Raw genomic sequence first — 11,043 nt, 5'->3', positions numbered from 1 at the left:
ACAATCTCGTCAAGGGGCGTATGAAAAAAAGTTATTTTTCAGCAAACATTTTGTGTGCACATAGGATGTGAAGATGTACCAGATCAATTAATTTTTGGATTTTGTTGGCATTTCAAAAAAAATCAAAGTGGGTGCATATATACCTGGGTTCATCCATACATTTTCAAACGATTTGTTGCATAAATTACACAAAGTTCTGGGTGAGCAAATTTCTGTAGTTGGATCCTTCGAGACATGCGCTAAGATTCCGACCTATCTATACCTACTATTAAAGGGAATAGGTATTATTGGTTTGATCAAAATATTCTTTGTCCTAATTTTCATCCGTCATGGGAAGCTGGGGTTATTTTTTATGTTTGCCCATGAATATAATGATAGGTTGAGATACATACTATAGCGACAAAAAAAGATGCGCTTGTGGGGATCGAACCCAAGATGTCATATTACAAACACAACACTCCAACCAGTTGACCTAGAGAGGTTTTCTTATTATAAAGCAATGCAAAATATTCTCCAACGCAGATACGAATCTATAATACCTAAATAGTTCGTCCCCACTAACATATTTCTCTTGACATGCAGGCTACCCACATCAGCAGCACTGCCACGTCAGCGTTTAATTAGAGGCTTACAAGTGGGACCATCATAGCAAAAAACAAACACGTTGGCTTCAGTTCGTGCACACGTTGGCTTCAGTTACACTTTGTAGGCCCAGCCAGAGAACCTACGCCAGCCCAGCCCGCCACATCGGCCTCCACTTCCCTTTTTTCCCTGCAAGAACGCCTCCATTTTTTTCCCTGCCTCCCTCCCCCGCTTTCCCCTGTCTCCACCGCTTTCCCCTATCTCCACCGTGCCGCGCCGCCAGCATGGGATTCCGGTGGGCCGTCTCCCCCCTGTGCATGGCACACCCTGCCTCGCCTCCCCACCCAGATCCGTTGGTCGATCCCCTCGCTGCTCCCTCCCTCTCCGCCACGCGCCACTCCAAGCCGGCACCCACCCTTCCTGCCGCCGCACACCACTCCTTCCGCGGCGGCTGCATCCTTCCTCCTCTCCCCTTCGGCCGCCACCTCCTTCCTCCTCTCCCCTTCAACCTCCTCCACACTTGCGGTGCCTCCCAATGGAGCAACGACCGGTGGTTTCATCATTGGGGATCGGTGTTGACCTACTGAACCATGGACTCCCTGCTGCCCATCCCAACTTGGCGTCCGCGCCGGCAAGCACCTCCTCCCTATGATGCAATGTATGCACTTCCCTCTTGGTTATTGATTTGCTGGCAACGACATCGAGCTCCTGACTACCGTCACACTATCTGTTGACTTGAAGCTACTGTACTCTGTTCGTCACAAGGTACCTACTTTGTTTGCCAGAATAATATTACTATTTTCATATAGTCCTATATATATTCTTATGAAAAGGGCCATAGCAACCTTACATAGCATACTGCTACATCCTCCATGCAGCCCATTGCTTCCACCGGCCCACCCTGTGTATCTTCACTGGTCACAATGGATAGCGAACAGACAGCTGACTAATTGATGTCGGATGCTCCCTCTCCTAATAATAATGTTTGAGCCGCTTCACTTCCTCTCCCCACCATCTCCAGAAGAAACTGATGGATTGCTCTTTAAAGTCTGCCTGGCCTTACCTCATTTCCTTCCCATCGGGTCTCTGCCACACCACTCATACCACCTACGGTGAGCAACTCCCTGTCGTTTCCTCCATGTTCTCTATGTATGATAGATTGTTGATTGCATCACAAATTTGCACCTTCTCAGGTACTGCGTGCTCAAGGATGCCCAAGTAGTCATCTTCATTGGTTTCCCACACTACAAGCACAGGCGCATTTGGTTTTTGCCTCCTACTAGTACGTAATATTCCCAAATTCTCCTCGGTTGCTAATTCTGTAATTTTGTTTGCTCAATATCAATGTCAGTATTATTTTGCTAAATTCAGTATATAACAGTGCACTCTAATTCTCTATATGGAACAATTGAACACATACACAACAGTGCACTCTAATTCTCTATACGGAACAATTGAACACATACACATTGCATTTGTTCACCCTGTGTTAGATAGCTGTCTCTCAGCATGTACATCATATTCCGTTGGTACATTTTACATTATTGGCCCTTCATCCAATTTCACTTCCTTGGGGTTATTAGGCCTCCTAACATGGATAATGCAGAAAGTTCTTTGTGTTATCCAACTAGGCATGGGGTTGGTCATCCACGAGAAGTTTCACATGGACGTGGACGTGGACGGCCACGTCGTACGTCATTACCTGACCCTTCTCCTCGAGCAAGTCCATATGTTGCTGTCGATAACCGTCGCACACGTATGGCTAGAAACATGAGTAGAGGTTTGTTAGGCACAGATGTTCTTTCAAATAAGTTTTCTTCTGCATAATATATCTTGACTTTCATTCCATCATCTACTTCTTGGCATCAATCAAGCAATAGCATCTCGAGAGCAACATTTATCAGACCAACTTGCAAGTGAATAATCGTCCACATCGACATCACAAACACAGAATATGATATTTGCCCATAACCGTAAGCTTCTGCGTGTATCCCTATTAATGTCTATGGGTTTAGAAATCATTTACGTTTGTAAAAATCCTTCTCTTTCCGGTTTATCTTTCAGGAAGTATCTTTGAACCCTTAACACTTGGAGGCCCCCAGTTTTCTTGCAGACATTGTGCTGCTCTGTTTTGGTATGAAGAGCGTTTGCGCAGAGAAAGAAATACTTCAAATCCAACATATAATTTATGTTGCAAAGGAGGAAAAGTTTCCCTGCAACCATATAATCCTCCTCCTCAACCCCTATTGGATTTACTGACTTCACATAATCACACACTGTCAAACCACTTCTTTCATCATATCCATCAGTACAATACCATGTTTGCAATGACTTCAATGGGAGCTGCCAGGTCTGCCACCGTGTGGGTTCTTTGAGACCAGAACCTGGCAAGAGGCCAGAATATGCTCAATTATACATGGTTGATACATATCGTGAGGTATCAAGCCGAATAATGTTGCTTCATCTTCACGCACTGCTTCATCTACATGCAATTCATTCCAAGCTAATGAAGGCATTGTCCAGTCCCTCATACAAATGTTGAACATGCATAATCCCATTGTCAAGTTGTTTAGGATGGCAAGTCGAAGATTACATGGGAATGATTCTGGCCATTTATTAGTCAGAATATATGGAAAACCTGATGCCCATGGCGATATATATAGTGCTCCAGTAGCGTCCGAGGTTGTTGGATTGGTCATTGGTGATATAGGGTCATCTCCTGTAGGCCGAGACATTATATTAAAAATCATTCATCACAGTTGCAACGGATAGGTAAAATACACTGTAAATTTATGTCCATGCAGTATCCTCTGTTATTTCCATATGGCGAGGATGGCTATCATGATGAACTTATGTATCATTCAGCATCACACACAACTACTGGACGCCAGAAAGTCACAATGTTAGAATACTATGCATATAGGTTACATGATAGGCCAAATGACTTCAACACTCCATTACAATGCAAAAGATTAACACAAGCTTATTTTGTGGACGGCTGTTGCTGTGTTGAAACATTCCATATTGGATTCTTCCGAAAGCCTAGCTTTCAGCGTAAGTATAGATCATCACCATTCAGTTCTTTGGCATATTCTGTGTTAAGAGGAATTACAACCGGTCCTGCTGTTGTCCAAAGGATAATACTACCTTCCTCATTTACTGGAGGCCCTCGCTACTTATACCAGAACTACCAAGACTCTATCGCTATCTATAGAAAATATGGCTGCCCAGATCTATTTGTCACCGTCACATCAAATGTTGCCTGGCCTGAGATTACAGAGGCTCTATAGTCCATTCCTGGACAAGAACCATCTGACCGTCCAGATATTGTCAACCGGGCATTCAAAATGAAACTTAATATCCTAATGGATGATATTAAAAAAGAAAGAATTCTTTGGACCAATAAATGCAGGTAATAAGAGTTCCCTTAAACTTATATTCCCTTCACACAACATACTATTCTGTCAATTATTTAACATATTTTAAATTCCTGTAGTTATCTACACAGTTGAATTTCAGAAACGTGGTCTCCCACATTTGCATATTATTATATGGTTGGCTAAAGAAGCCCCTTTAGATGCACAGAAGATAGATTCGTATATTTCTACTCAGTTGCCAGATCCTGTCAAAGATCCAATAGGATATGTGGTTGTATCTTCTTTTATGGTGCACGGACCTTGCGGCGCCCTAAAGCAGTCATCCCCATGTATGTCAGAAGGAAAGTGCACAAAATTTTACCCAAAGGAGTTCTGTGAGCAAACCACTGTACGGGAGAATGGTTTCACAGAATATGCCCGACCAAACAATGGAATTACTGCTAGAAAAAATAATGTTGACATTGACAATAGATACATTGTTCCTCACAATGTTGACCTGGTGCTTAAGTATCAAGCCCACATAAATGTAGATAAGGTTAATCATGATGGAATGCACAAATATCTTTTCAAGTATGTTACAAAAGGATTTGACTGTGCTAGAATTGGCCTCCACACCACGTCTTCAACATCATCTTCATCAAGTGAAACTGTAAATGAAATTGATAATTACTTAGAGTGTCGTTGTGTCACACCAAATGATGCTGCCTGGCGATTGCAGCAATATGATGTTCACCATACAGACCCTTCAGTAGAGAGGCTCCCTGTTCATCTTCCGCTCAAGAATAATGTAATTTATTCAGAAGATGATAATCTGGAAGAAGTAATTGAAGACCCCAAAAATGTGGCCACTAAACTGACTGCATGGTTAGACGCTAATGTACAAAACCCTGCAGCTCGCCAATACACCTACATAGAATTTCCAGAATATTGGACATGGCACCAAAAAGGCAAATACTGGGATCATCGTCGAGCTCCCCAAAAGAAAATTGGCCGCATTGCACATGTCAACCCCGCACAGGGAGATACTTTCTATTTGCGAATGTTGCTCAACATTCGTAAAGGTCCAACCTCCTTCGCAAATATCCGAACTATAAAGGTCCAACCTCTTCAACTGTTTTTGAAAAAAAATACCAGAATGTTTTGTGAAGTGCAAACACTTTACAAATTTGTAAACATATTTTTAAAAAATGAAACATTTTCAAAAAAAACATGAACATTTTCTTAAAATCACGAACAATTTTTTCAAACAAAACATTTTTTAAATTCCAAAACGAAATGTGGAAACGCAAACATTTTTTAAAACTTGCGAACAAAATTGGAAACACAAAAAAAATTGAAACTCCGGAAAAGAAATTGAAACATGAACATTTTTTAAATGACCAATTTGTGGATACAGGAGCATTTGTTTTTTTAAATTCCAATAGAAATTCTGAAAACTTGTGAAAAATTTGAACAAAATTATTCCAAACATTTTTTGGAAAATCCAAACAAAATTTGAAAACACGTTTTTTAACACATTTTTAAACAATTTTGGAAACAGGAACATTATTTGAAACTCCTGAAAATGAAAACATGAACATTTTTTAGATTTGGGAACAATCTCTGAAAATGGGAATATTTTGTGAAATCCCAAGCATTTTTCAAAAGTTGTGAAAATAGAAAAAAACATTCCGAACAAACTTGCAAAACACGCTCATTTCTTGAAAATCTTGATCATTTTTAAATTTATGTACAAATATGAAAACACAATCATTTTTTAAAAATTTAAAAAGCGCGAACATTTTTTTAGATAGAGAGGGTTCGCTTGAATATTTACCACACCTCGCTTTGATCCACAAAAGTCCAGCAGTTTATATACGTCGGATAGTTGTCGAGTAATCATCAAGCCCAACGAAGGGTATGGTGCGGGAGTGAAGGAATTAAGGTTGTGAAAGAACATGCGGTGTCCCATGTTTGGTTTTGGTAATTGATGACAATCTCTATGGACTAATGGTTGTCTTGAGTTTTATTTGAAGGATTTGTCCATAGGCTTTTCTTGGAGTCCATTTGTTGGTTTCAAGGAGAGTTTGTGATGACTAAGGTGCCAAAGGAACTACCTAAAGATTGGTCATGTGAGAGGTTGATCAAGAGTAAGTCAAAGAGTAAATCAAGTTGATCAACATACAAAGCGTAGAAGATGTACCGAGAGGGAACAAGCGATCCCATGGTATGGTAAGCATTGTCAATTACGCTTTGTGTACTAACCCATGATCTTCGTGAGAGTTCTTTATGGTGTTAGGTTGTGGTGTGCAAGTTCAAGTGAAGCATCACGAAGAGATCAAATGCTTGAAGCTTGTCGTCCATTATGGTGACAATGGACTTGTGAAGATGTGCGAAAGAGTGGCTCACCCATAGTGAAGATGTGCAGAAGATCATCATCATCTAGCTCAAGTTGACCATGTGCAAGGCAAAGGTTTGCCCTTGCTAGGTTTTCCATTTTACCGGTCTCATGATGGTAGTTGGGAGACCGGGTTTTAGGTTCGATGGTCGTACTATCAAGGGGAGCTCTTGATGAGTAAATTGATCGTATCATTCGTAGAGAGCTCAAACCATTGCATCCTTGCATCATCTTTCTTGGTTCTTGTTTGGTTCTCTTTGTGAGTTTTGGGGCTTATGGTCATCTTGATGACAAGCTCGAGTTCATCAAAAACGGAGTTCACATGCATCTTCTATGATGTTTTCGATGTTAGAGATTCTGTCGGTTCTTCTCTGTTGGAGGTTTCTCTCCTCTTTTTGTTAGGCATACCTCCCCTGCCTCTTCTCGAGTTCTTCTCTGTTTTGATGCTACTCATTGTCTTGTATCCAACAAGCTTGAGTTTGCTCAATTCGGAGCTCATATGAAGAAGTTATGGCAGTTTTATTTTTCTCCCTGCGATAATACCGCGGAGCCAGCGGTAGTACCGCTTGTAGCGTCAAGCGGTAGTATCGCTCCAGTGCCGCTCTACTACCGCCTCGTTTTTGGGTCTACTCTTTTCGTGTCGGGTTCAGCAGTAGTCGTGCGGCAGTAAGGCACGGCAGTTCCGCCTATAAGCGGTAGTGCCGCCCAGAATGGGCGGTAGTACCGCCTGTAAGCAGTAGTACCGCTCCGGTCGGGCGGTAGTACCGCTACTGCACTACTGCTACCGTACTCTGCTCTGTCCTGCCTCCTTTGGTCCCGTGCTCTGCTCCTCCAGCGGTAGTACCGCTGGGGTGAGCGGTAGTACCACTTCTAAGCGGTACTACCGCCCCAAGGTTCTTGTTTTGTTGCTCCTTTTCCCTGCTTCTTCTGCCCGAGCGGTAGTACCGCTCGTGTGCGGGCTGAGCACATAACGGTTGGATTTTTCCCTTCCTATAAAAGGGGGTCTTCTTACCCAATGAACCTTATCCTTTGAGCTCGTGTTCTTCCTCCATTGTTGACCCTCCTCGAGCTTGCTAACTCTCAATCCCTCCATAGATTCTTGCTAGTTTTTGAGGGAAAAGAGAGAGGAGATCTAGATCCACATTTCCACCAATCACTTTCTCCTCTATGTGAGGGGAATCCATTGGATCTAGATCTTGGAGTTCTTCGTGTTGTTCTTTCGTTCTTCCTCTCATTTTCCTCCCTAGCATTAGTTGCTTTGGTAGTATTTGGGAGAGAAGGACTTGGGCACTCCGTGTGATACGTGGAAGTTACAAGTTGAGAAGCTTATTACACTTGGGTGCTTGGTACCCTTGAGTTTGTTGCTCTTGGGTGTTTGGACACCCTAGAGCTTGTTCCTCTTGGGTGCCTTGGTGTCCTAGACGGTTGGTGTTGTTCAGAGCTCAATTATTGTGGTGTAAAGCTCCGGGTAAGCGTCGGGGTCTCCAATTAGGTTGTGGAGATCGCCCCGACCAATTTGACGGGTACCGGTGACCGCCCCCAAGGGTTGCCAAAGTGTACGGGTTCGGTGACCGCCCCCAAGGGTTGCCATTTGTACGGGTTCGACGACCGCCCTCAAGGGTCCCTTAGTGGAATCACGGCATCTTACATTGTGCAAGGGCGTGAGGAGATTACGGTGGCCCTAGTGGCTTCTTGGGGACCATTGTGCCTCCACACCGCTCCAAACGGAGATTAGCATCCGCAAGGGTGTGAACTTCGGGATACATCATCGTCTTCGCGTGCCTCGGTTATCTCTTACCCGAGCCCTTTACTTATGCACTTTACTTTGTGATAGCCATATTGTTCTTTGTCATGTATCTCGCTATCACATAGTTGCTTATCTTGCTTAGCATAAGTTGTTGGTGCACATAGGTGAGCCTAGTTGTTTTAGGTTTTGTCTTGACAAATTAACCGCTAGGTTTATTCCGCATTTGTTCAAGCCTCTACCGTAATTATTTTAAAACGCCTATTCACCCCGCCCCCCCTCTAGGCGACATCCACGATCTTTCAGGTTGGCTCTAATTAAATGAAATTGTTGGAATAGAACCTGACGAAAGAATTAAATGTCGGCTCTAAATTGAAATGTGGGAAGTATGGTTGGATTGTGGCTCGGGATGTGCTTGCATGTCCCATGGAGTGTATGGTATGGCTGGATCTAACTAACAAAAGATATAAGATACCTGGTTGGAGTGGTATATATAGCTAGTGAGTGATGGCTGAATCTTAATGTGCACTAACAAAACAACCCCCAAGATGTGTGCAACAAGAGAGATGTTGCTGCCTTCTTTCCATGGAATCAATCGGATCTTGCTCGCGAACTACTCAAAATGGAAAAAGAAGCAAACGACCTGCTGTCAGCTTTGTTTTTTGGGCGACATGTTAACCTTTTCAATGTGCAAGGTAATGTTTTTTATTTCTCGGTGTTTTTGCCGCTATTAAGTTTCACTTTTTTGAAGAAAAAAAATTGTTAATCTACATGCAACTTTCGTTTGAGCATTATTGCTGTAAACGGCACACACAAGAATTTTAGGCCCACTGTTGTTGCTCAAAACATAACACAACGTTGGAAGGCCAATTGCTTGCTACATCCGGGAGCACACCAATGTAACACCAGCCGCCGCTATTATTTTTTTATTAGGAAGTTGGACCGCCGTGCTGTAAAACCAGTTACATAAATGATGCCAAGACAACAAGTCATACGTACAACGTAGCAAAGCCGACCACATGGACACAACAAGGATGACCGCCACTGCTACAAGTCGGACGCATGTTGTAACGAGGTCAATCAGTGTGCTACAAGTTAGATGTGCAGAGGTGTAAAGGTAACTAAGTGTAGATGGTAGGATTATAAGGAGAATTAATTGATCCTTAGTACCCGTGTTAAGGGTTGTTGCATGATTAATGTCTGACTGATATGCATTTGTTTTAGAGCTTGATGTGCGTCTCCCTGCCGTGTGATACCTTCTGGATTATATCTGGCCATGAGCCGGGCCGGGCTTGGGCCGGGCCTAAAAAAGCCCAGGGCAGAAAACTGAGGCCCAGGCCCATCCATCGGGCCTACTTTTCAAGCCCAAACCCGGCCCATCTGGTAAAAAGCCCTCAAAAGCCCTTAGGGCTTAGGGCCGTGGGCCGGGCCTCTTCCTTAAAATGTCAATATGCCAAGCCCAAGCCCGTCCAGGCCCTGCTGGTGGGCTCAAAACTTAGGGCCCAAGCCCGGCCCACGAGCAAGCCCATCGGGCATAGGCCCTGGATTTTAGGGCTGGGCCTGGGTGGGCCGACAGGGCCGGGCCTGAGATGGCCAGGATTATTCTGGATGCTATCATGCCACATTGGTGAACACGCTAATTTTCACTCCCGTTGTAACGCACGTGCATATGTGCTAGTACTACGGAAGGACTGTTTCCCCATATAGCCAATTTGAATTACGGATGGACTCTGTACACGGCCAGCACCCGACCCTTCTGCACCCCGTGATTCAGATTGAAAAAAAAATCCAATTAAGGTTCATATAGATTTATATAGTTATTAATTAACTGATGTAGTAATGCCAAGCGTGCGAAGCTATGAAATAAAGTACGTCACCTCGTTCTAAAGTAGCAATGACAGTTTGTGTTACTGAAGTCTATTTAGTCTTCCCGTTAAAATAATATCAAATATTCATAGAGACCCTATGATTTAGCTCAATCCAGGATGTATTTCTTGTATAATTAACTTTTGTATTCTAAGAACACAATTGTTGTCCATTAATTAGAATAGTTGTCTTTTCTCTTACATCATTTCACATGTTTCACCTTTTTTAGCGGGTCATGTTGTGTGAAATAGTTATACTATATCATTTCTTCTTCATTCTTGTACCTATAGTATTAATTCTGTTTCATTTTGCTTTTGTCTGCAGGTCACTTTCAGGCATGAGGAAGTGCATACTGAAGAAGACAAGGAGCACATGGGGTAGAGCAATGTGTTTTGGATGTCAGAATCAGAATGCCATGAGAGTTCTACATGTGCTTGCGTGGGCCATGGGTGTGTGTGTGTTTCTGGAGCGTGTGGGTTATTAAATGCGCTACTATCAGCAAGGCGAGGCATTGATGATGAAATAGAATTTTGAATCCCATCCGCCCCATATCTGAACTCAACAAAAGAAGAAAGATAAGGTTGCTAATCCTCTTTGGGGTTGATTTGGTGTAAGATCCTGATCCGCCTTCGGTTGAGTTGGAGGTAGGCTGAGAGAACTCCATTCAAACTCAGTACACATAATAGGCTTCCTGTAGTACACATAGAAAGCATCTGGGAGTGGCTGATGGGCATCATCATGGTGCTCACCGAAGGTGGAAATCATTGAGTAAGTATGCAGATCGACATGCAGATCTAGCGTTGTAACTCATTTCATCTATTGGCTTAAACAGGAACTCAGGGCGGGCAGCAGTTGAATCACAACTTATTGATACAATTATTGATCAAATTTGTGCCAACTCAGTGCCAAACTTTACCGACAATGATACTATTCCTCTCTATTCATTCAATTGATTGTTTGCGGAAAAATAGATTAGAAGAACTTTTGAGTTGACAAAAATATACACGGTTGAAAAATAAGAATTTGAAAGGAGTGATTAAACACAGCGATGAGAATAAAGGTTAAGGGGAAGGAGGTCTGATTAGGATAGGTGTGAG

The 11,043-nt window shown here is 42.9% G+C and overlaps 1 long non-coding RNA gene across 1 annotated transcript; it reads left to right on the top strand.

Moving 5' to 3' along the window:
• Window positions 1–858: 858 nt before the first annotated feature.
• On the top strand, window positions 859–10,789 carry LOC119367324. Its single transcript, XR_005176258.1, has 4 exons — window positions 859–1,347; window positions 1,461–1,694; window positions 1,776–1,864; window positions 10,271–10,789. It is a non-coding gene; the product is annotated as an uncharacterized LOC119367324 (long non-coding RNA).
• Window positions 10,790–11,043: the final 254 nt, after the last annotated feature.

Source organism: Triticum dicoccoides, chromosome 2B (genome assembly GCF_002162155.2).
Source record: "Triticum dicoccoides isolate Atlit2015 ecotype Zavitan chromosome 2B, WEW_v2.0, whole genome shotgun sequence".
Lineage (NCBI taxonomy): Eukaryota > Viridiplantae > Streptophyta > Magnoliopsida > Poales > Poaceae > Triticum > Triticum dicoccoides.
This window is presented reverse-complemented; position numbering and strand designations above follow the sequence as displayed.